The sequence below is a fragment of the Schistocerca gregaria genome, chromosome 4, assembly GCF_023897955.1.
Source record: "Schistocerca gregaria isolate iqSchGreg1 chromosome 4, iqSchGreg1.2, whole genome shotgun sequence".
In the NCBI taxonomy this organism is placed as follows: Eukaryota; Metazoa; Arthropoda; class Insecta; order Orthoptera; family Acrididae; genus Schistocerca; species Schistocerca gregaria.
Window position 1 is genome coordinate 204,841,395 of NC_064923.1, and position 26,673 is coordinate 204,868,067.

At 43.9% G+C, this 26,673-nt stretch overlaps 1 protein-coding gene and 3 non-coding genes across 4 annotated transcripts in view; 3 read left to right on the forward strand and 1 right to left on the reverse strand.

The window, feature by feature from the left end:
* Positions 1-26,673, reverse strand: part of LOC126365774 (soluble guanylate cyclase 89Db-like) — a 430,509-nt gene that overhangs the window by 143,725 nt on the left and 260,111 nt on the right. The gene's annotated exons all lie outside the window — the stretch shown is intronic.
* Trnas-uga (transfer RNA serine (anticodon UGA)) lies at positions 22,631-22,705 on the forward strand. Its single transcript has one exon. It is a non-coding gene; the product is annotated as a tRNA-Ser (tRNA).
* On the forward strand, positions 22,931-23,005 carry Trnas-cga (transfer RNA serine (anticodon CGA)). The gene has a single exon. It is a non-coding gene; the product is annotated as a tRNA-Ser (tRNA).
* On the forward strand, positions 23,231-23,305 carry Trnas-cga (transfer RNA serine (anticodon CGA)). Its single transcript has one exon. It is a non-coding gene; the product is annotated as a tRNA-Ser (tRNA).

Sequence of the window (26,673 nt, forward strand, 5' to 3'; positions counted from 1 at the left end):
AGTCTCAATGGTACACTTCAGTTTTTGCAAAGTGTCCGCTTACTGCTGTGCGTCAATTGGAGTCCTTAAGAAAGACGTTCGTGGACATCAATTTGCTTTGAACAAAGAGCTGCAAGCCTGGGCACAATCATGGTTTCGTAAAAAACCGCAAAGATTTTTCCATGAAGACAATGACCCTCTTGTCCATAGTGGGATACAGGTACTAACACTTATGGCGATTACTTTGGAAAAAATAACGAAGAATCTGCCTTGCTTTCATTTCACTGCCCATTATATGTTGAGGTTTCAATATAGATTTAATATAGGATAGTTATGATCGTAGGCACGTCAAGTAATTGATATCCGACTTTGATTTGGTCCTCACAGCATCGTCCAGTAAGAACAGAAAGACATAGTGCGACTGATGTTGATAATTTATTTCTAAAACCAGCTGTCTTTCATGAAACAAGTGTAAGCCCCGTTATAAGTGGTTTATCTGAGCATGGTGATCAAATGGCAGTAATAATCGGTACCCTATAAACCAGGTTCAAAAAATGTCTCTGAGCACTATGGGACTTAACTTCTGAGGTCATCAGTCCCCTAGAACTTAGAACTACTTAAACCTAACTAACCGAAGGACATCACACACATCCATGCCCGAGTCAGGATTCGGATCTGCGACCGTAGCTGTCTCGCGGTTCCAGACTGAAGCGCCTAGAACCGCTCGCTCACTCCGGCCGGCCTATAAATCAGATTTAACCAAGAAAGTAACATTAAAATTTCGCAGTGTTGTGAATGCAGAGACGGTTAAACTATTCGGAGAAAATTTAAATGATGAAAATGAGTATAATTTTGCAGAGGATACACAATACATGAGAAATTTTTAGGAAATATTTAAATTTTCTTACAGCTTACAACAGAATGTTGACACATCTTTCTGAGAATAACCATTTAAACAAGAGCTCAGTTTAGTCCTATTAAAATGTATCTATCGGAATATTAATGTGTAATCTCGCCATCTCAGTCGCAGTAGAACTAAACATAAAAAATTATCATGTTGACATTTTCTGTGTAAGAAAATCATTATAGCACTAAAGAGCGGTAACGCTTCTGGCTCTGATGGAATTTCAGTGAAAGTACTGAAATCGTAAGCTGGCCTGGTAGCATCCGTCTTGTACAGCTGGACATCGTCGTCCGAGGTGAATCGGTTGCCCCTCAGAGTCTTTTAAGGGGACAAACTGTCACTCAGCGGTCCTGGGTAATGAGTGCTTCCACCAGCTGGACGATGTCATCGGTAATGCAATGTGGTGCTCCAGACTATGCATCAATGGCTAACGACAGCCGTCCTTCCTTGAAGTGCTTGTGCCATGCCTTGACCCTTGCAAGGGAAATGCAGTGTTCACTGTACACTTGTGACATTCGTTGATGAATTTCCGTTCCTCCCACTCCTTCCACTGTCACGAAATGAACAACACCTCTTTGTGTGGTGTCACCGCCAGACACCACACTTGCTAGGTGGTAGCCTTTAAATCGGCCGCGGTCCGGTAGTATCCGTCGGACCCGCATGTCGCCACTGTCAGTGATTGCAGACCGAGCGCCGCCACACGGCAGGTCTAGAGAGACTTCCTAGCACTCGTCCCAGTTGTACAACCGACTTTGCTAGCGATGGTTCACTGACAAAATACGCTCTCATTTGCCGAGACGATAGTTTAGCATAGCCTTCAGCTACGTCAATTTGCTACGACCTAGCAAGGTGCTATATTCAGTTACCATTGATATTGTGAACCATGTACCGTCAAGAGCGACGTTCGTCATTAATGGATTAAAGTTAAGTATTCCACCAGCTACGTCCGTTGTTTCTAAATTATAATTTCCGTGTCCTGTTCCAGACCTCACACCAGCCTGCGTGAACTAAATCGCGTGCCTTTCGGCCTCCTCTAGTAACACGGTGTCGGCTCTCCTGCCAACCACAACACTTTGCTCTTCTGCTGACGCCTCCATGTCACTTTTTGCAATGTGACTGGCAGCGTTGAACGATTGATGCATGCTGCTGCTAGCTCTGTATAGTCATGTGACGTGCACACACGTCCTCTAGTGACAGGATGTGAACTCCACACCCTAGTCGAAACTACACCTTGTTACACACGCCGTGATATTACACTCCTATCACCGGTTTGAACATTCCAGACTCCGCCTCGTTTCTTTTTGAACGGCCCTTATAATGTCAACCTGCCTCTTCGACCTGCTTTGTGTGGCAGCCTATACATCAGCGCAAAGATATGATTTTTCAGCACTTTAAAATTAGGCTCCCCTTCATGGCAGGCGCGCTGAAGTAGTTTTGACCAGGATGGAGGGCTCGAGGGATGGATAGTGAGAGAGGGAGACAGAGGAAGGTGAGAATGGGGGAGGAGGAGACAGAGAATGTTGAGGAGGAGAAGATGGGCACTACAGAGAGAGGGCAGAGAAAATGGACACAGAGAGGGGTGAGGAGGCTATGAACAGAGAGAGGGGTGAGGAGGGTATGGACAGAGAGAGGGGTGAGGAGAAGATGTACAAAGAGAGGGGAATGAAGAGACAGATGGGTGAGGAGGCGGTGGACAAAGAGGGAGCAGCAGGAGGTGGCAGACAAAGAGTGGTGAGGAAGAGATGTACAGAGAGAGGGGGAGGAGGAATGCTCATCGATGAGGGGAGGAGGATATAGAGAATGATGGAGAGAGGGGCGAGGCCATAGAGGGAGAAGGAGGTAGATGGAAGAGGAGATAGAGGGTGGGGAAGGAGTTGGATTGAGTGCAGAGGTGGAGCCAGAGATAGGCGGGCGAGGTGGACAGAGCAGCAGAGGAAGAGGTGAAATCAGAGACTGGAGGAGTGGGCAATATTGTATGAAACTTAACGTGTGAGCGACGTTGTGGGGAAAAGGCTAGTTGTTCTACAAAGTGTGCAATAAGAATAGTGTGTAATGTTGGTAACTGAACATCTTGCAGAAGCTTCTTCAGGTACCTACATGCGAATACATAACAAGAGTTAATTTAAAATGAGCTATTCAGTTCATAAGCACAGAACTAAAGGAAGAAAATAATTACCATATAGACTATAGATCCCTACCTACGGTGGAAAAGTCTATAAACAGGTTCTCGGTAGACATTGGACCTGGGACTGAAAATCACCAGATACTTAAAGAGAAAGTAAAAGAATGTCTCATCAGCCACTCCCACAAATTATCAGAGTATTTAGATTCAGTGGTGTAAATTCCACAAAGCGCTAATGTTTACATTAATCACATCTTGAGTAGGACAGCACTCTGACAGCAGCTAATAGTCTATATACAGGAAATGTTTTATTTCACATATTAAATAAATGAAGAGTTTAGTAGTATTAGAAATGGAGCAAATGCTTTTCCGTAGTAGCGGTTTTTATCCTGATTTAAAAATGGAAATGAACATATGGTATAGTTGGCCGGGAGGGCCCATCTGGGGACGTTCGATCGCCAAGTGCAAGTCTTATTTCAGTTGACGCCACTTTGGGCGACGAAGATGAGATGACAATGAGGACAACACAATACCCAGTTCTCGAGCGGAGAAAATCTCCAACCCAGCCAGGAATCTAACCCAGGCCCTCTTGCATTGGAAGGCGAGCATGTTACCACCAGCTAAGCAGACGGACTATCCTCATATATCTAGAAATAATTCCCACATTTATCAATATTATATTACCACTAGTCATAATATGTACTTACTATACCTTAAAGAAGTTGCTTTGCAGTGGCTGCTTCTACCTGTTAATGTCCAGGGTGTCTATCCTGCTATCATTTCAAACAATCAGGTGTTTGTTCTAAAACATTTAGCAGCTCTAAAAGACTTTTTCTTTGTCGTTTTGTTGCAAATTTGATTTCGAGAATCAAAACTGCTAGACACCAGTAGAACGTGCAATGTGCCTTCTGGTATGCAGAATGAAGAGCAATAACAACGGTGATGGCGAACACATCCGTGATAGCCCGGAGCGTAATGTCTGGTGGGGCACAATGCAAAATAGGGAGATACGGCCCGTTTTCCTTCGCAGAGAAAACTATAACGGAAATGTTTACCTGGACACACTAGACCAGTTCTTGTCACGTACCACAGATCGAGGAGCTACAGCCGTCCATAATACGTATACAATATGATGATGCTTCCCCACATTAAAGTTTGAACGTGTGGGATGTGCTAAATGACACTCTTCCTAAGACGTGAATGTGTCGTGATGGTCTTATCGCATGCCCCCTGCCCCCGTGCTCTCACGATCTGAGGCCACTGGACACCTTTTTGTGGTGTTGATTTAGGAATCACGTTTACACAACACCAATGAGATTGCTTCCCTTCGCGCACGAATCAACGAAGCAATCAGAACTGTTGATGCTGCAATGTTGACTCGCACATGGCCAGAACGGCTTGACGCTCTACGAGTGACGAGTGGGACACACAATGAAATTCCAGCATAACAGAAAAAAAGTTTTGAGAGCTGCCAAACATTTACAACAAACAACGAAGATACATATCTAACAGTTCGAAGTTACGGTTTTTTGATATGATATCGGGACTTTAAGGACACCCTGTATACCACGACCCGTTCTAAATTCATTGAATTCCTCCTCCGTAATCGGATTAACGAGATATTACGAGTGAATGAATTTACGCGCTATGCACGATTCCTAACTGTGGTGACCTCCTGTGCTGCCATGATTTTACTTCTTCTCTGGAAGTTGGACAGGCGCTCCATTTATTTCTAATTATCAGCGAAGAGAGAACTCGAAATTTTTTTTGTCTTAATCTCTCGCAGTAATGAGAAAGTTTCAGTCCCATTATTCTTTGCTGAATTAAAACCGCAAGTTTCTCGTCAGTGTAATCGTATGCACACTGGTAACCAAATTCTTATCTGCGGGTAGGTATCTCAAACTGCGGGCTGTGGAGAAGGAGCAAGAGATTTCCGGAGAATGATGCACTTTCATTCGTCTTTCTCGTTTAATTGTATACTCGTATGAAACCACCTATAGCAAATGTTACTACTGATGCACAAGATACTCGTATGAGCACATACTCTTAGTATTCTGATTTATTAGACACGAGATCGTGAGTGTAAAATCCCATAGTCACGAAAGAAGTGCAGAAGTGACTTAAGGAGACGCATAATTCGTTGGAGATGCAGACATATAGAGGAAAATTCCTGTTAGATGTTTTGATTTTTGAAGACACCATAAAATGCAGTAAGACCTACCAAGCGTCTCGGAACCGAACGACCATCAATGTCAGAGCGGTAGTGATGTCGATATTGCTGTACAAATGAAGAAGAAATGTACGCCTGGACCGCAAAATTTATAGAAGTGATGTGTGGACCTTTGGAAATGAGAAAAAGATGAAACAGAACATTTCAAATGTGGAGCTGCGAAGAAAATTAAGAATAAAGTGGACAGATGAAGTATGAAAGTATGAAATGATACTGCAATAAATGGGTCAAGAGACTTACCAGAAGAATGGACAGAGTCAGACACCTGATACAGCCTAATGAAATACGAGTAGTTAACTTCGCTCTGGAAGGAGAGGTAGATGGAAAACTGTTAGATCACGCAAAGAGTAGAATACAATAAACATCATCAAATCAACAAATAGAGTGGTAAAAAATGCGTAAAATATTTTTCACATGAAACCAGAATCAGGAAATCACTACTCCTAGTCGATAAGTCTCTCTCTCTCTCTCTCTCTCTCTCTCTCTCTCTCTCTCTGTCATGCTCGCGCTGGAACGCGCGCGCGCGTGTGCGTGTGTGTGTGTGTGTGTGTGTGTGTGTGTGTGTGTGTGTGTGTGTATGTGTGTATGAAGCAATAGGGCACAGGAAGGGTAAAGATACTAGCCAATGAAAGAAAACAAGCTTCAGCACATTTTAAACCGAAAATTATTCATGTATATGTTTGTAACGTATTTAGAAACTCGTTGAAAAAATATGTTACTTTTACAAACGAAACTAAATATTTTACACTAAACCAGACTATAAAATGGTCCTGGACTAATTACATAACTGCCAGGGACTTAAGTGTGATTTTGCAGAGTATCCATGTAGATGTAGATGGAGGCCACGAGTTATAAATCCCTTAACCTGTTCTCTCTTCTTTTGCTTTAAAAACACAATTTCGAAAAGTATGAGTAGCATCTGTCACTGAGACCTAACATTGCGATACCACAGAGCATTGTTTGTTGGCAAAGGCATCATTCTCTTTAGTTGGTAATCTTGAAAGCCGTCTATCATAAACGACTTTCATATTAGATATCACTACACGAGTTGCGAAGCACTCCTATGGTTCAAAGGCAACGTAATCCTTGTTTTTGTCTGCTAGAGTAGCCTTATCTTTGGCTGAATACTGAAAAGCAAATCTTTAAGCAATACTTCGGGTGCAGAGTCCAGCCAGCCCATCATGTCCGTTGATACCGAGTTTTGAGTTCGATAGGGCAGCGTGAAAATTCAATTTAATTCTGCCCACTTCTTCTCCTTGTCAAGCTATGAACATCATACTGCTTGCTGAAGCATTTGACAAGTGTCTTGTGTGATACGGGGATGGACATTCCCAGAATAAGAGCGCGAGCTGAAAAGTAGTGCCTCCTAACTTTTTATGTCAAACCTTATTAATATTCTACATCTTGATTCTTAATATCTACCTATTTTCAGCCCTCTGTCGCTAGAGGTCTAATAATTGCAGCGTCTAACATAGCGGTGTGTAACGTGACTATGACGGTGCGTGAGAAACAAGTGCTGTAATCATGTTTTCAGTTCGAGTAATCGCTGTACACATAAAGAAACCTCTCCTACAGTATGACAATGTCAAATCACACACGAGCACTGAGAAATGTGGCCATTGTTCTAAAATACATTTGTAGACATGAAGAATAAAGATGTAGAAAGTGAAGAACGTTTATTTTATTTAAAATATAAAAAATTCCGAGACACTACTTTTCAGCGCCTCCTCGTACTTCATCCAGGATAACTGATGAGACCGTTGCTTGTTAGTATGACACTGTTGCTTGTTAGTACTGCATTGGAATAATTCTCAGATTAATTTCCAAGCCATATGGTGCAGCTGGGACCTCATTTAAGTAAGATTAGCTGCTTTTTCTTTAGTTCGCGTTTTTATTTGAATATAGAGTCATCCGAGCGTAAAGATCGTCGCTCACATTACTTTCCGTCACTCTAAATAATATTTTGGGTATTAGGAAGTTTAATGGGTTACTTTTCTGTCTTTTTATGTGAATGGTACTGTACAGCCACGTCGCCCTTTAGATGACATTTATATGTGTGTCCAAGAGTTTTGGTATCAATTCTCTGAATACATGAACATAAATTCCAATCTCTCGTAAATTATTTTCCTCGCGAAGTCATTTTTCAACACTACTAACTTTAATGCTCATTCACATATGTTATTATTTAAGCTTTGTTGTTTCGAGTACCATGTATGAGAACAAGATAATTTAATCTTTTTCCGTAGAATTACAATTTATAGAAACTGTTTTCAGCAGTCACAATTCTTTACAATTTTATGTATAACTAGCTGTACCTAGCCACGCTTTGCTGTGGCTCAGTCTGCTTAAATGGAAAAAAAAAGAAAGCACACTTTTCTAATGTGTATGGGAATCCCAATCTTTTTCTCTCTTCTCCTCCTTCCTCCTGTCTCTATCCCTTACCTCCTCCCCCCTCTCTCTATCTCCTATTGCCCCTCTCTCTACCCCTCTGTCTGTCCATCTTCTCCTCCCCCTCTCTCTCCGTCTCCTCCTGTTTCGTCTCTCAAATCCATCACCTACTCCCTCTTTCTGTGTCAATCTTCTCCTCCCACCTCGTTCTCTACTTCCTCCTGCCACCTCCCTTTGGCCATCTCCTCCTTCTATGTACATTTTCTCTCGCCATTCTCTCCATCTCATTTCCTCCTCCCCCCCCCCCCCTTTCCCAACTCTCTCCCAACTTGAGCCTTGTCTGATGTTACTGTGAATCCAGTTTCTGTAGTAGTATTCTTATCAGAGACCAATAAATCATAAATACAACTTTTCTGTTTGCTACCAAACTTATCTATCAAAAAGTATGTAGCCTATTAGTATATACATACAAATACATAAACATTTGAAATAAATCAGAAAAGTACATTTTGAGATTTTTGGTAAAATTGTTTTCCTTTCTGTATTGTTTATATATAATATTTAATAATACTATCCATATATTAAAGAATTATGTACCTAAAAACACGCCCATATTAGAATTCAACGATGTGTAAAAATTTCAAAGCAATAGGTCCAGAACTTTCGGAAGTTAAAAATTTTGATTAAAGCAAACTTTATTCATTACAACCTTTTCATTACATATATACCAGATAGTGTTCAGAAGGTATATAAAAACTCGTGAGTATTCGAATGCAATGTTGTGTAGAATTTCAAAGCAATCCGAGAAGAGATTTCGGAGATACTACATTTTGAAGAAAGGAACATTTACGGTTGTTGTTATATAGAAACTGTAAACGTTCGTAACCTCAAATCTCCAAAAGTTTTTGACCGAATGCTCTTAAATCCTGACACAACATTGCATTTGAATGAGCTTGTGTTATACACCTATTTTTTAAATATGTGTAATACATATTTTTTACAACTTTAATAACAGAAAAAGTTGTTATACAAAACTCAAAAATGTTAATAAAGAAATAGAGACCTAAAAATACACCTGTATTAGAACGTAAAGTTGTGTCAAATGTTCAAAGGAATCGGTCAAGAACTTTCGGAGTTTTACATTTTTATCTACACAGATATTCAGCCAAATAACGTGATCGTAAGGAGCAGAGAACTTCAAGACATGGCCTACAGCAATGAGTGCTCGAACCTGTGTTGGAAATGAAAGATAAGTGATTTCCCTTGCTTTTAAGTAACTGTATGAGGAACATCTGCAACAGATGTTTCGGTTTCATTTCGTTCTACTAGAAGTTTTACCCATGACAGCACTAACTCGCAGTAGTATATGCTTTGGCGTTTCGCTTTCTTTTCACATACCAGAAAAGGTGCCTAGTGATATAACGCCATACGGGATTTCGCACATAACTTTCCGTGCGGCCTCTAATTCTAGCTATCGTGCCAGTTGCATTCCAAACAACCTATTAGTATCAAGGATGCCATCGGCCACAGGACTGACGTGTTACTCGACCGATACAAGCTCTACTTTTTGTCACGCGTTGTTTCTGCTCATAAAAATGCGAAGCGATATGGATTGCAGTATCTGAAGCGAGAGTCAGTATTGCCAATAAATATAATTAGGAATTCAGTATCTGAAGCACGAATCAGTATTGCCAATAAACATAATTAGGAATGCGCGTTCTTGGGTGTTCAGAATGCACCTAAGCATATCAGAATGTTTTAAAGAAAAACATCAACGACAGTTAGTAGCGTCACCAGGAATTGTCAAGACAAGGAAGTGAGCGGAATAACAGACACGTATACATTGTCTTTAAATGAGGATATAAGATGGACATTAAAAAAAGCAAAACAACAATAATGGAATATAGTTGAATTAAGTCATGTAATGCTAAGGGAACTAGATTAAGAATTGAGACACTTAAAGAAGTAGATGAATATTGTTATATGGGCTGAAGAATAACTGATGATGGCCGAAGTAGATCGGATATAAACTGCAGACTAGCAATACAAAAAAAAAAAGAAAAGAAATAGTTTCCACAGAAAAAAAATTTCGTAACGTCGAATATAGATAAAGTATTTGTATTGCGTGTAATCACATAGGGAAGTGAAATATGGACTATAAACAGTTTAGAGAAGAACAGAATAGAAGCTTTTGAAATATTGTGCTACAGAAGAATGCTGAAGATTGGATGGGTAGATAACGCAACTAATGAGGAGGTACTGAATAAAACTGTGGAGAAACGAAATTTGTAACATAATTTGACTAGCAGATAGGACACATTCTAAGACATCAAGGGATCACCAATTTAGTACTGGAGAGAAGTGTAGAGGGTAAAATTTGTAGAAGGAGACCAAGAGCTGAATACAGTAAGCAGATTCAGAAGGCTGTAGGTTACAGTAGTTATTCAGAGATGGAGAGGCTTCCTTGGGATAGGGTAGTATGGGCAGCTGCATCAGTCTTTCGACTGAAGCCCTCATACATACTACAATATTGGAAGATTCAGACCAACAGGATCAGATGAAATCTACCTAATCAACATTTTACCGAAGCTACCTTGAATCGAAATATGAATTCCCACAGTTGAGTTATTTCTACTTCTAGATTGTACTTCTAGGTTGTTGCTTATTACATTACCGAAGAACACTGATGAGCATGTTCATTACTTATGCCCGGTCGCTGGCGTTTCTGGGAAGCAAAGGAAGAAGAGTTTCCACTGTGTCGCAGAGATGTGGATTTTACAAGGACGATTTAGCTGGAAATTATCGTCTAAGTTAGTAACTGTTCTTCGTTGACAAACAACTATTTCCTCATACGATGGTCGACACCCGGCTACGCACTGCCTGTAGCACTTCTGATTATCAGCAACTAAACTGACACGTAGTAGCATCACGCCTGCTGTTTATAATGTCCAACGATCCAAATCGCATCATAACATCGTTTCAGTATTCGGGACCTGCTAAAGTACAAGACGCCACTATGTCATACGCCACCTGTAACGTGAATGCAGTCTCCACAGCACAGCATATAACATTCCTTCCTTAGACTCTTGCCTGTAGACACTGCCAGTTAAAAATTTACAGAATATCAAGAATGATTGAATCATCCAGATGACTTTATTAACTGTACACCCAAATGTGAATCGAAACTGGCTTTCTGCTGGTATGTTGAAAACACTCAAACTGCGTCATAAAATAATGGTAATTTAGGAAAGTAACGCTGCTTTTGCCAGTATTAGCTACGTGTAGTATAAAATGGCATATTTGTTCGTGCAGTAGTATAAAAAGTCCTGAACGCGTTCGTGACACAAGTGTAACTTACCAAACGCTTGGAGAAAAAGGCGCTTTTATTTGGTTTCCCACGGCCTTGTTGAAAGGAACTATGGAAACCCTATCCAGCGCAGCAAAGGCACTCTACGTCTGCTTCCCAGAATACCGGCCGTCTCAAGTTCGCCCTCTCATCGCCGGCACTCGGTCCCAAAAACCATATTCTCAGAACCGAGGAGCGTGGGGCGTTTTCTCACGCGGAAAGCTACATCAGAAACAGAAACATCGATAACTGCGTCACCGTCTGCTATTGCCACTTCCGAGTGGTTCATTTCATTTATTCCGGCTTCCTTTTTCCCATATAAATAGCGGTACCTAAAAAAATAGGGCGATTAGCCTACTGGGGACATAATGCAATTCTGTTACCAGGTACCTACAGTTAGATCTTCTTGTGGTGATTACTAATTGAGTCACTTGCCCTCTACCATTCCACAGCTGCATATGTTCGAGACGAAGTCTGACTGAATATTCAGTAAATAATACCTTTCAGGTTTTACGCAGTGAGAGGATTTGCTTACAGCAGATCATAAACTGAAGCGCCATAGAAAGTGCAATAGGCATGCGTATTCAAATACAGAGATATGTAAACAGACAGAATACGGCGCTCCGATCGGCAACGCCTAAATGAGACAAGTGGCTGGGGCAGTTGTTAGATCGGTTACAGCTGCTACAATGGCAAGTTATCAATATTTGAGTGAGTTTGAACGTGGTGTTATAGTCGGCGCACGGCGATGGGAAACAGCATCTACGAGGTAGCGATGAAGTGCGGATTTTCCCGTATGGTCGTTTCGTGAGTGTACCGTGAATATAAGGTACCAAGTAAAACATCAGATCTCCGACATCGCTGGGGCCGAGAAAAAACCCTGCAGGAACGGGACCAACAACGACTGAAGAGAATCGTTCAACCCTTCCGCAAATTGCTGCAGATTTCAGTGCTGAGCCATCAAGAAGTGTCAGCATGAGAAACATTCAACGACACATCATCGATATAGGATTTCTGAGCCGAAGGCCCAATCGTGTACCCTTGCTGAGTGCACGACACAGAGCTTTAAGCCTCGCCTTGGCCCGTCAACACCGAAATTGGACTGTTGATGACTGGAAACTTGTTGTCTCGTCGGACGAGTCTCGTTTCGAAATGTATCGAGCGGATGGACGCGTACGGGTATGGAGGCAACATCATAAATTCATGGACCCTACATGTCAACAGAGGACAGTTCAAGATGGTGGAGGCATGTGCAGTTGGAGTGAAATGGGACCCCTGATACGCCTAGATACGGCTCTGACAAGTGTCACGTACGTAAGCATCCTGTCTGATCACCTGCATCCATTCATGTCCATTGTGCATTCCGAAGGACTTAGACAATTCCAGCAGGACAATGTGACAATCCACACGTCCAGAATTGCTGCAAAGTGGCTCCAGGAACACTGTTACGAGTTTAAACTCTTCCGCTGGCCACCAAACTCCCCATACATAAACATTATTTAACATATCTGGGATGCGTCGCAACGTGCTGTTCAGAAGAAATTTCCACCTCCTTGTACTCTTACGGATTTATGGACAGCCCAGCAGGATTCATGGCACAATTCCCTCCAGCACTACCTTAGACATTAGTCATGGTGCGGCACATCTGCTTACCCGCGGGGGCCCTACACGATATAAGGTAGGTGTACCAGTTTCTTTAGCTCTTCAACGTGTTCTGTGGCATTGAGTGATAGTAGCGATTTCTTACAGGGTAAGTTAATATTCTTTCCCACAGTTAATTCTACTGCAAGAAGGGGCGACGAGTATGGAATGAAGACAAATAAAGAAAAGACGAAAGAGATGAGAATAAGCAAGAAGAAGCGCCAGTTAACATATTCTTTGACAAGTAAAATCTCTTCTATACTTGTGGAGTTAATGAAAAGGAATAGAAGCTGCGGAAGGAATAGGGAGCAAGGTACCTATTGGAAACAAAGTATGTGAAAAGGTGAAACAGTTACTACAAGCTAGAAGAATTCCAACGGAGCTGAGGAAAATATTTGCTAAATCTGGAGTCTTAATGTTATACGGCAATGAATCATGCACACTTAAAAGAATGCTTAAGGTGGACTGACACCCTTTAGAATGAAGAAAATAGTGGAAAGAAAGTTTATTGGATGTGATCAGAAAAATTCTTGATATATACTGCGTATGAAATGTCTTCAACAAAGACTTATAGATGGGAAAGTGGAAAGAATGAAAAGAAGAGGTAAGAAGAGAACTGGAATGATTGATGGACTACATTATACACACATCAAAAAAAGTTTTGCATCACCTCGGTTCCGAGAGTTCCGGAACCTGTACAGAAAACTGGAATAAAGACCAACATTAACATCATTTCTGCCCTTTTTATTGCTCATGAAAACCACACATTGCATGTTGTACCACCATACAGCGAGACCTTCAGACTTTGTGGTCCAGATTGCTGTACACACCGGTACCTCTAATACCCAGTAGTACGTCCTCTTGCATTGATACATGCCTGTAGTCGTAGTGGCATAGTATCCACAAGTTCATCGAGGCACTGTTGGTCCAGGTTGTCCAACTCCTCAACGGCTATTGGGCGTAGATCCCTCGGAGTGGTTGGTGGGTCACGTCGTCCATAAACAGCCCTTTTCAATCCATCCCAAGCATGTTCGATAGGTTTCATGTCTGGAGAACTTGCTGCCCACCCCAGTCGAGCGATGTAGTTATCCTGAAGGAAGTCAATCACAAGATGTGCACGATGTGGGCGCAAAATTGTCTTCCATGAACACGAATGTCTCGTCAATATGCTGTCGATATGGTTGCACTATCGGTCGGAGGATAGCATTCACGTATCGTACAGCCGTTACGGCGCCTTCCGTGACCACCACCGGCGTACGACGGCCCCACATAATGCCACGCCAAAACAACAGGGAACCTCCACCTTGCTGCACTCGCTGGACTGTGTGTCTAAGGCGTTCAGCCTGGCAGGGTTGCGTCCAAACAGGTCTCCGGCGATTGTCAGGTTGAAAGTATACGCGACACACATCGGTGAAGAGAACTTGATGCCAATCTTGAGCGGTCCATTCGGCTTGTTGTTGGGCCCATCTGTACCGCGCTGCATGGTGGCGTGGTGGCAAAGATGGACCTCGCCATGGACGATGGGAATAAAGTTGCGCATCATGTAGCCTATTGCACTGTTTGAGTCGTAATACGACGTCTTGTGGCTGCACGTAAAGTATTATTCAATATGGTGGCGTTGCTGTCAGGGTTCATTCGAGCCATAATCCGTAGGTGGCGGTTTTATTTATTTAGCTTATGGCGTGATACACTACATTGAAAATAGCATAAAAGATAATATACATTGTTAAAATATAGGATACAAACATAATAAAATAACGAAAATTGAACATTGGCACCTAACAATAAATGTATGACTACATTACAAAAGAATAAGATTGGATAAAGTTCAGATTTCAGTATTTTCAGCAATAACAATTCCACACTTGGATTATGCAGCCACTCCACAGCTTGTAGTGTTGCCCTTAGGAAATCGTCATCAGTACCAGTGAACGCCCTCAGTGGCCACTCGCTGACGATGTGGTGGATGTGTGGTGTCACGCCAGACACCACACTTGCTAGGTGGTAGTCTTTAAATCGGCCGCGGTCCGGTGGTATACGTCGGACACGCGTGTCGCCACTATCAGTGATTGCAGACCGAGCGCCGCCACACGGCAGGTCTAGAGAGACTTCCTAGCACTCGCCCAGTTGTACAGCCGACTTTGCTAGCGATGGTTCACTGACTTCTACGCTCTCAATTGCCGAGACGATAGTTAGCATGGCCTTCAGCTACGTTATTTGCTATTACCCAGCAAGGCGCCATTATCAGTACTACTTATATTGTGAAACATGTACCATAAAGAGCGACGTTCTTCATTAATGGATTAAAGTTAAGTATTCCACCAGCTACGTCCGTTTTTCTCAATTCTAATTCCCTTGTCATGTTCCAGACCTCACGCCAGCCTGCGTGAGCTGAAGCGCATGCATTTCGGCCTCCTTTAGGTACGGGTTGGCTCTCCTGCCAACCACAACAGTACGGTTTGTTCTTTGGCACCACAGTCGCACCCAGGGTCAGGTTTCGTTCCATCTGTACATCGAGGATCCGCATCGGCCATGAGCTGTCCGTATTCTGTTCAATGTTTCCCAGGTTTTTCTTTGGAGGTGAAAGCCCGCTGGATGGTTGGGAGTCCAAATAATTCCATCTTGGATTGGCTCTGTTTCTCTATTCCGTTCGCCAGATTTCAATGCCATTGTAGTTTTCTCTCAGAAGTTGCTCAGCAGTCTTCAGAGGGGGATTTCTGGATTTGAATCCTCTACATACTGTAAGGTACTAGTGGACTGGCGATACTCTATTACTGGAGATCTTTTTAAAGTCTCTTATGAGTATGTTACATCGTTGCATATAAGACGGTTCGATGTTACTGAGGACTGGTAGCCAGTAGAGTGGAGTGGTTTAAATAGCTCCAACAATTATTCGCATCATCTGATTTAGCACCACATCTACTTTATCCACGTGCGGGCTACTTAACCACTCCAATGCACAGTATTCAGCTGTTGAGCAACCAAGCTTAGAGCGGTGGCACAGAGTGTCTCTGCACCGGCTCCCAGGTCGTTTACGCTACTTTGTGAAGGATGTGGTCATCCACTGCAGTAGTAGCCCTTTGGCGGCCGGAGCGAGGCATATCATTGACAGTTCCTGTTTCTCTGTGTTGTATCCATAATTGGAGAAACAACAAATATCGGTTGGCGAGAGTTCCAAACATCTGTTTATTGCCAACAGTTCCACAATACTAGTATAACTTGGTGCTTGATCACGAGCAGCGACTGGGCTGCAGAGTCCAAGTCCGGTATGGTAAACAGTCGTAGCACAGTGTAGCGTCGTTCCTAGGTGCGACGTCGACGTAGCAAGTAGGTAGCCCAACACGAGACTGCCAGGCGTGGCGGCGTGTGCGGCTATACAGGGCGTTACAAAAAGGTACGGCCAAACATTCAGGAAACGTTCCTCACACACAAATAAAGACAAGATGTTATGTGGACATGTGTCCGGAAACCCTTAATTTCCATGTTAGAGCTCATTTTAGTTTGTTCTTCCACCTACGCTCGATGGAGCACGTTATCATGATTTCATACGGGGTACTCCACCTGTGCTGCTAGAACATGTGCCTTTACAAGTACGACACAACATGTGGTTCATGAGCGATGGAGCTCCTGCACATTTCAGTGGAAGTGTTCGTACGCTTCTCAACAACAGATTCGGTGACCGATGGATTGGTAGAGGCGGACAAATTCCATGGCCTCCACGCTCTCCTGACCTCAACCCTCTTGGCTTTCATTTATGGGGGTATTTGAAAGCTCTTGTCTACGCAACCCCGGTACCAAATGTAGAAACTCTTCGTGCTCGTATTGTGGACGGCTGTGATACAATACTCCATTCTCCAGGGCTGCATCAGCGCATCAGGGATTCCATGCGACGGAGGGTGGATGCATGTATCCTCGCTAACGGAAGATATTTTGAACATTTCCTGTAACAAAGTGTTTGAAGTCACGCTGGTACGTTCTGTTGCTGTGTGTTTCCATTCCATGATTAATGTGATTTGAAGAGAAGTAATAAAATGAGCTCTAACATGGAAAGTACACGTTTCCGGTCTCATGTCCACATAACATATTTTCTTTATTTGTGTGTGAGGAAAGTTTCCTGAAAGTTTGGCCGTACCTTTTTGTAACACCCTGTATATCTATCCCTTGTCTCACGTGCTCCGGTTTGACATTGAGCGTAAACCAATTAGACATTCAAGATCTTTGTTTAGCATTTGACTGAAATAAACTTAATTGTTTGAAATAATACGCTGCTGATACTCTCTGAAATTCTTAAGGCAAATATGAACCATGACACTATTACTTCAATGTGCGGCACTGCCACCTCATCACCCATTGAAAATGGTGTAGTCGAAAGCGGTAGGCATAAAATACGATAGTAACTTAAGCTCTGTCACGCTTAGTATTATTAAAAAGCTTAGTATCCCCATCAAAATGGACTGGCATTGGAATTTGAATTTATCTGAAATGCGGGGTTGTGAACGGCTGGTTTTCTTTCACTCACGCGAGAGTAACAGGAATGTTAACAATCATGTACTACAAAAATACTTCAAGAGACTGGGCTAATAACCCGGGGGAACGTACTTCGAGAGGAACAAATTTAATATGCAACCGAAACATCGCTACTGGATCCGAAATGGTCACACCTGCCTGGTTCAGGCTACGACTGCTATTCCGATTTGAATCAATGCTACTCGTCGTAGGGTACTCACGTTGGCGAGCTTACTGTTTCGCTATTTGACTGGTCGTAGTCGATATCGTCTGTGATAGGTGCCTGTACTCCACATTTTTGCTGACAGTGTTCAGCGATTAACCTCTACTGAGAAACTGCGTAATCCAAAGACAAGTTTAAAGGTGAACGCATTGCGATCAGTCAGGAGTATTTGTCGGGGCCCAGTAAATATTAATTGTTGTATCCGTAATTGGAGAAACAACAAATGACGATTGGCGTGAGTTCCAAATTCTGTTTATTGCCAACAGTTCCACAATACTAATAGAACTTGGTGCCTGATCAAGAGCAGCGACTGGGCTGCAGAGTCCAAATTCGGTATGGTAAACAGTCGTAGCACAGTGTAGCGTCGTTGCTGGGTGCGACGTCGACGTAGCAAGTAGGTAGCTCAACACGAGACTGCCAGGCGTGGTGGCGTGTGCGGCTATATAGGACGAGTGGTGGAGGAATATGCCCGAAGTAACCGAGTCCGCTTGTCGTGTCCTGTTATGATTGGCGGCGCGGCCTCACGTAACTATCTCTCGGGAGGACGCCGGCCGAGGTTGCCATGACAGTGCGGAGGCACTCAGTGTGTGAGGCCCGCACCTGCGCTGCACAGCTGTGCAGAGCTGCGCATAAGCGGAACGTGCCGGCCGTAGGCTGTATGACGAAAGGCCGCGGCCACGCAGATGCAGGCGCCACGGTGTGGGCATTGACTATACCACACTCTGTATCTCCTCCATGTCCGAACAACATCGCTTTGTTTCACTCTGAGATGCTTAGATACTTCACTTGTTGAGAGCCCTTCCTGGCACAAAGCAACAATGCGGACGCTATCGGTTAGACCGTCAGTGACACAGCCGCTCGAGTTCCTGCTGCTAATAAGGGAAGTACACCATTCGTTTATTACATATTTTTACGAGTTTCAAACAGGAGCTTCATCGGTAATGGATAGGCATTGTGATTGCTGTAAGGAGATACGAGCGGAGTTGGTGAGCCTTCGCTCACAGCTCCAGGCTTCCGTTACACAGCTTGAGGCTGCTGCCAAGGGACATCACTGTGGGGTTTCGGACGCGGGGATGCGACGGACGTCGAGCGCGATCCGTGTGTCCCCCGATAGGGCCACTGCTGTGACCGTCACAAGTACTGCCTGCACTGAGGTTGACCCGTCGTCGAGAGGGAGATCATTCCAAAGTGTGGCAGGCAGCGAAAGGCTTTCCGAGGTGCTGATTATTATAGGGCCTCCCCCATTCGTTTGACGAACAGGTTTCGCGTGTTATCTGTGGCTGACGAAGTCTCTAAGCTGGATGGAGTCGTCCACCCTGTTCCAGAGGAAGTTTCTCAGCCTGCAAGGTCTGGGCATTCACAGAGGCTGGGTTTGCTGGTAGTTGGTACACGGCTTCCAAGGCGGGGAAGGATGCCAGTATGCACTCGGTGTGCATACCGAGGGGAGTCATTCTGGATGTAGAAAGGGTGCTTCCAGGTGCCATGAGGAGTACGGGGTGCAGTCAACTGCAGGTGGTTGTCCATGTCGGAACCAGTGACGTGTGTCGCTTTGGATCTGACGAGATTCTCTCTGGTTTCCGTCGGCTAGCGGAAATCGTAAAGACTGCCAGACTTGCTTGCGAGATTAAGGCGGAGCTCACCATCTGCAGCTGTGGTCCTTTGGTGCAGAGCCGAGTGGAGGGTCTGAATCAGAGGTTCAGGCAGCTCTGTGACCGTGTAGGCTGCAGATTCCTTGACTTTCGCTATCGGGTGGTGGTTATCCTGGTTCCGCTTAACAGGTAGCACACGGGTAGCGGGGGTTGCGGGGAACGGACTGAGCAACTTTTTAGGATATAGAGTCTCAGGAAACCACAGAAAGGGCGTAAGTCTAAAAGGGGGAAGGTAAAACACGGTAAGGTAGTTGCAGAGACAATCGGCATTGGAGATGTAAATTGTCGTAGCTATGTTGGGAAGGAACCAGGGCTCCAGGCCCTAATAGAAAGCACATAAGTTCAAATGGTTATAGGTACGGAAAACTGGCTAAAGTCGGAAATAAGTTCTTCCGAAATTTTTTCAAACGACCTAACAGTGTTCAGAAAGGACAGATTAAATACAGTTCGTGGTGGAGTGTTTATTGCTGTCAGAAGTAATTTTCATTTTTGTGAAACTGAATTAGATAGTTCCTGCGAAATAGTATGGGTAGAGGCTATACTTGACAATCTGACGGAACTATTAATAGGATCGTTTTACCGACCCCCCGACTCAGAAGATACTGTTGCTGAACAGTTCAAAGAAAACTTGAGTCTTATTTCACATAGGTACCCCACTTATACAATTTTAGTCGGTGGCGACTTCAAACTACCCTCCATAAGCTGTAAAAATTACACATTTTAAGCCGGATGTAGGCATATAACGTCGTCCGAAGTTGTACTGACCGATTTCTAAGATAATTAATTTGAACAATTAGCCCACTCGAAGCGTAAATTGTTCCTCTTAGGAACAAATAATGCTATACAAATAGGGAGTATCATGACAAATACAGGATTAGCGACCACAAGGCCGTTGCTGCTAGGCTGAATACCGTAACACCCACAACAATTAAAAAGAAACGCAAAGTACATCTATTTTAAAAATTTGATAAAATGTTCTTAACGCCATTTTGAGAGTCAGTCTCCACTCCTTACGATCTGATCACTTAAGCGAAGAAAATATGTGGAATGGTTATAAAGAGATAGTATCGAAGGCAATTGAGAGATATATACCACATAAATTAATAAGTGGTGGTACTGATCCCCCATGGTACACAAAACGGGTCAGATCGCTGTTGCAGAAGCAACGAAAAAAGCATGCCAAATTTAAAAGAACGCAAAATTCCCGAGGTTGGTAAAGTTTTGCAGAAGTTCGGAATACAGCGTGTACTTCAATGAGAGATGCTTTTAATAATTTCCACAACGAAACTCTGTCTCGAAATCTGGCAAAAAACCCAAAGAGATTTTTTTAAATATGACCAGGTCGTACATAAAGCACACCAGTGGCAAGACGTAGTCAATACCTTCACTGCGCGATAACCACGTTGAAGTCACTGATAACAGTGCCACTAACGCAGAGTTACGAATCACGGTTTTGCGAAACTGTTCACCTGAGGTAACGAAGTAAATATTCCTGACTTCCAATCAAGAACAACTGCGAAGATGAGAAACATAGAAGTCGATATCCTCGGTGTAGCAAAGCAGCTTAAATCACTTAATAAAGACAAGGCCTCCGGTCCAGACCGTATACCAGTCAGATTCCTTTGAGATTATACTGATGCGATAGCTTCATATTTAGCAGTTGTATATAACCGCTAGCTCATAGAAAGTTCCGTACCTAGAGACTGGAAAATTGCTCAAGTCACATCAATACCCAAAAAGGGAAATAGGAATAATCCGCTGAATTACGAGCCCATATCAGTAACATCTATTTGCGGTAAGGTTTTGGAACATATACTGTATTCGAACATTATGAATTACCTCGAAGAAAACGATTTATTGACACATAACCAGCACGGATTCAGGAAACATCGTTCTTGTGAAACACAACTAGCAGTTTATACTCATGAAGTAACGAGTGCTGTCGACAGGGGATGTCATATTGATTCCATATTTTTAGATTTCCAGAAGGCTTTCGACACCGTTCCCCATAAGCGTGTTCTAACCAAACTGCATGCCTATGGAATATCGCCTGAGTTGTGCAACTGGATTCCTGATTTCCTGACAGAAAGGTCACAGCTCGTAGTGATAGACGGAAAGTCATCGAGTAAAACAGAAGTAATATCCGGCGCTCCCCAAGGAAGCATTCTAGGTCCTCTTTTGTTCCTGATCCACACGCATGCTCATAAATTAAGGATAATGCTTATACGTGATGAAACAACGCTCTGGTGGGCGGTTTGCAGGTTTAAATCACCTCGGGGTATGATCATGCGGTGCATTTGACCTGCGGTCGTTGCACGGTGGCGCTGTCAGCAGTCCACATACGCAGAGGTGTGTCAGGGCATGTCAGAGTACGGTGCAGCGAGTAAGTGGCAATGGTGACTGTGTGTTAAAAATGTCTCAAAGAACACATGCTGATGACGTTATGAGGGGTAGAATACTAGGTCGACTGGAGGCTGGTCAAACACAGCAGGTTGTAGCACGGGCCCTCCGTGTGCCACAAAGTGTGATCTCAAGATTATGACAACGATTGCAGCAGACAGGAAACGTGTCTGGGTGCTCCAGTACGGGACGTCCACAGCGTACAACACCACAAGAAGACCGGTATCTCACCATCAGTGCCCGCAGACGGTCACGGAGTACTGCAGGTAGCCTTGCTCGGGACCTTGCCGCAGCCACTGGAACAGTTGTCTCCAGACCTACAGTCTACAGACGACTGAACAGACATGGTTTATTCGCCCGGAGACCTGCAAGGTGCATACCACTGACCCCTTGTCACAGGAGAGCCCGTAAAGCCCGGTGTCAAGAACACAGTACATTGTGATTGGAACAGTGGTCCCAGGTTATGTTCACGGCCGAGTCCAGGTATAGTCTAAACAGTAATTCTCGCCGGATTTCGTCTGGCGTTAACCAGGAACCAGATATCAACCCCTTAATGTCCTTGAAAGGGACCTGTATAGAGTTCGTGGTTTGATGGTGTGGGATTATGATTGGTGCACGTAGATCCCTGCATGTCTTTGACAGAGGAACTGTAACAGGTCAGGTGTATCGGGACGTCATTTTGCACCAGTATGTCCGCCTTTTCATGGGTGCAGTGGGTCTCACCTTTCTCCTGATGGATGATAACGCACGGCCCCTCCGAATTCCCATCGTGGATGAGTACCTTGAAACAGAATATATCAGGCCAATGGAGTGGTCTGCCTGTTATCCAGACCTAAACCCCATCGAGCACGTCTGGGATGCTCTCGGTCGACGCATCGCTGCATGTCTTCAAATCCCTAGGACACTTCAGGAGACTTGAAACTTCCTGGCAGATTAAAACTGTGTGCCCGACCGAGACTCGAACTCGGGACCTTTGTCTTTCGCGGGCAAGTGCTCTACCAACTGAGCTACCGAAGCACGACTCACGTCCGGTACTCACAGCTTTACTTCTGCCAGTATCCGTCTCCAGTGAAAATCTCATTCTGGAAACATCCCCCAGGCTGTGGCTAAGCCATGTCTCCGCAATATCCTTTCTTTCAGGAGTGCTAGTTCTGCAAGGTTCGCAGAAGAGCTTCTGTAAAGTTTGGAAGGTAGGAGACGGATACTGGCAGAAGTAAAGCTGTGAGTACCGGACGTGAGTCGTGCTTCGGTAGCTCAGTTGGTAGAGCACTTGCCCGTGAAAGGCAAAGGTCCCGAGTTCGAGTCTCGGTCGGGCACACAGTTTTAATCTGCCAGGAAGTTTCATATCAGCGCACACTCCGCTGCAGAGTGAAAATCTCATTCTGGAAACATCCCCCAGGCTGTGGCTAAGCCATGTCTCCGCAATATCCTTTCTTTCAGGAGTGCTAGTTCTGCAAGGTTCGCAGAAGAGCTTCTGTAAAGTTTGGAAGGTAGGAGACGGATACTGGCAGAAGTAAAGCTGTGAGTACCGGACGTGAGTCGTGCTTCGGTAGCTCAGTTGGTAGAGCACTTGCCCGCGAAAGGCAAAGGTCCCGAGTTCGAGTCTCGGTCGGGCACACAGTTTTAATCTGCCAGGAAGTTTCATATCAGCGCACACTCCGCTGCAGAGTGAAAATCTCATTCTGGAAACATCCCCCAGGCTGTGGCTAAGCCATGTCTCTGCAATATCCTTTCTTTCAGGAGTGCTAGTTCTGCAAGGTTCGCAGAAGAGCTTCTGTAAAGTTTGGAAGGTAGGAGACGGATACTGGCAGAAGTAAAGCTGTGAGTACCGGACGTGAGTCGTGCTTCGGTAGCTCAGTTGGTAGAGCACTTGCCCGCGAAAGGCAAAGGTCCCGAGTTCGAGTCTCGGTCGGGCACACAGTTTTAATCTGCCAGGAAGTTTCATATCAGCGCACACTCCGCTGCAGAGTGAAAATCTCATTCTGGACACTTCAGGAGCTCCGACAGGCACTGGTGCAAAAATGGGAGGCTATACCCCAGCAGCAACGCCAACCCGTTGTGCGGCCTGTGTACGTGTGCATGGTGATCATATCCCATATTGATGTCGGGGTACATTCGCAGGAAACAATGGCGTTTCGTAGCACATGTGTTTCAGGATTGTTTTCTCAACTTATCACGAATACCGTGGACTTGCAGATCTATGTCGTGTGTGTTCCCTATGTGCCTATGCTATTAGCTCCAGTTTTGTGTGGTGCCACGTTGTGTGGCACCACCTTCTGCAGTTATCCTTAATTTATGAGCATGAGTGTATAATAATGACGTAGGAGACTATCTGAGGAGCCCTCTTAGATTATTTGCAGACGATGCTGTCATTTACCGTCTTCTAAAGTCATCAGATGACCAGAACGAATTTCAAAATGATTAAGATAAGATACCTGTATGATGCGAAAAGTGGCAATTGACCCTGAATAAAGAAAAGTGTGAAGTTATTCACAAGAATACTAAAAGAAATGTGCTAAATTTCGATTCACGATAAGTCACACAAATCTGAAGGCTGTAAATTCAACTAAATACTTAGAAATTACAGTTACAAAGAACCTAATATGGAACGATCACATAGATAATGTTGCAGGTAGAGCACACCAAAGACTTCAATTCATTGGCACAGCATTTAGTAGGTGGAACAGATCTACTAAAGAGACTGCTTACACCACGCTTGTCCGACCTACTCTGGAGTGTAGCTGTGCAGTGTGAGGGCCGCATCAGGTGGAACTGACGGATGACATCGAAAAAGTTCAAAGAAAGTCGGCTCGTTTTGTATTATTAGAAAATAGGGGAGATAGTGCCACAGACATGATAAGTGAATTGGAGTGGCAATCATTAAAATAAAAGCGTTTCTCGTTGCGATAGGATCTTCTCATGAAATTTCAATCACCAGTTTTCTCCTCCGATTGCGAAAACATTCTGTTGGTACCAACCTACATAGGGAGAAGTGATCATCACGATAAAATAAGAGAAATGAGGGCTCGCGCAGAAAATTTGAAGTGTTCGTTTTTCCCGCGCGCCGTTCGAGAGTGGAACGGTAGAGAGACAGCGTGAAGGCGGTTCATTGAACCCTCTGACAAGCACTTTATTGTGAATAGCAGAGTAATCACGTAGATGTAGAACCACGGTATTGACCGTCGAGGAATGGTTGAACTCCAGACAACAAGAGCCGTGTACCTCCTTCCTAGTGGAATGACTGGAAGTGATAGGCTGTCGCACCCCTCCGTCTAATAGGCGCTCCTCATGCATGGTTGTTTACATCTTTGGGCGGGTTTAGTGACATCTCTGTACAGTCAAAGGGACTGTGTCTTTGATACAATATCCACAGTCAACGTCTATCTTCAAGAGTTCTGGGAATCAGGGCGATGCAAAACATTTTTTGATGTGTGTAAATGGACAAACATACAAACAGATGAAGAAAGATGGTCAGAACAGAACACGATGGAGAGCCTCCAGTTGCAACTCGTCAGAAGACAGATACACTAAAGAGGAAGAAGAAGTCGATAATGAAACTTACCTTCTCACCCACGTGACGGCTCAATCGTAAAAGTACAAAATTGATTTAGCTTACATGTGGTACTTCCAAACTGTTAAATGGTTCTTAGTGAACCGAATAATCCTCAAAGAATATTTACCATATAGCTAGAGTGACACTTGCATCTTTTGTCTCTCACGAATTCCTCTTACTTCTGTGATACCCGTAAATTCCGGCTGGGGTGGTGGTTCTAGGCGCTACAGTCTGGAACCGCGCGACCGCTACGGCCGCAGATTCGAATCCTGACTCGGGCATGGATATGTGTGATGTCCTTAGGTTAGTTAGGTTTAAGTAGTTCTGAGTTCTAGGGGACTGATAACCTCAGAAGTTAAGTCCCATAGTGCTCAGAGCTATTTGAACCATACCCGTAAATCCTGTTTCCGGTACATCACAGAATTGCTAAGCGTGTGGTACAAACTACGCTGAAAGAAACCGATGGTAAAAGTACTATTTCAGTTTCATAATTATGTGCCCTACACTGAAGCGTTTGTCTGTGATTCAGCCTTTCGATAAAAATATTGCAAGCTGTCGGTTGAACTCATCGGAGAGACATTCTGTTATTACTCTATTAAAGTAAAACGATTTATTCAGCAAAAAATTGTTAAAGAGTTTAGGACAAGTAAAGTACTATGATTGCTGTTGGGTTTTTGGTACGAAATAAGTTGACTCGAAACCATTCCTGCATTGCCCTTCCCTGAGACGCCACACATTGATTGGGGATCAACTATTGGCACTGGATTAACCAATACTGTTTCCCTGCCTACATTTCATTGAGGGATGTGAATATAAGATCAGACAGGATAAAAGTGCAGCAGTTTTGTGCATATGAGAAGTGTAAATCTTCCCCAGCTGCCAGATCAGCATCCACCATATGCACATTGTATAGAGGATACTTCTCTAATGTTCAGGCCTGACTACGAAAAAGAAATATTTAATTAATATTCAACCTAAGCACAGATTGGAACTGTACAAGCGACTGCAAACAAAACAATTCACAACTACAGTATGATTGCGTACATAATGAGCTGGCAAATATGATAACCGACCGGCGTATGGCTAAGAAAAAGGACTACAGGATGAAAAGGTCCACATAAATTTTAGATTTCCGGAAATCAGTATAGTAAAGTATTCCCATTTGACGGCGTGTTCATTGGAAATGAAGACAGAGGTATCACATTCAAACTTTCTCCACCATCATCCTTTCGCACAAGAAAATCTTTTCCCCAAAGGGACGATGGTCTGGAGCCAACACAGATTGACCATTTAAAAGTTTGAGTGTCTCCCCTGACTCTAGAATACCACAGGAGGATCAGCACTGCTGCCCTAGTCAAGTTGACTGCAAGGAATCACTTTCTGTCAATGTGGCACTCCACTGAGTCTCCACCAAGGAGACAAAACTGAAAGATAAACGCTGCCGAGTCAGCCGTGAAGCAGTGAAGCAGCCACAGTCGGTTGGTTTCGATACATCGTGAAGATTGGTGTACAAGACTATCACCAAGCTGATCGCAACATGTGCTGGACTTCGCTAGCATGAACTCAAATGTGCACGGCAAACTCAGCGACAGGAATTCAGTCGCGTCTCTTGGGCTCGCTTCCGGTTCTACGTGTAACCGACCGCCAGCCACCGATGCTTTCGTGGTCAACAACGTTCTCGAGCACACGCGTCTTGGTCCTGTTCTCTACATCTACATCTACATCCATACTC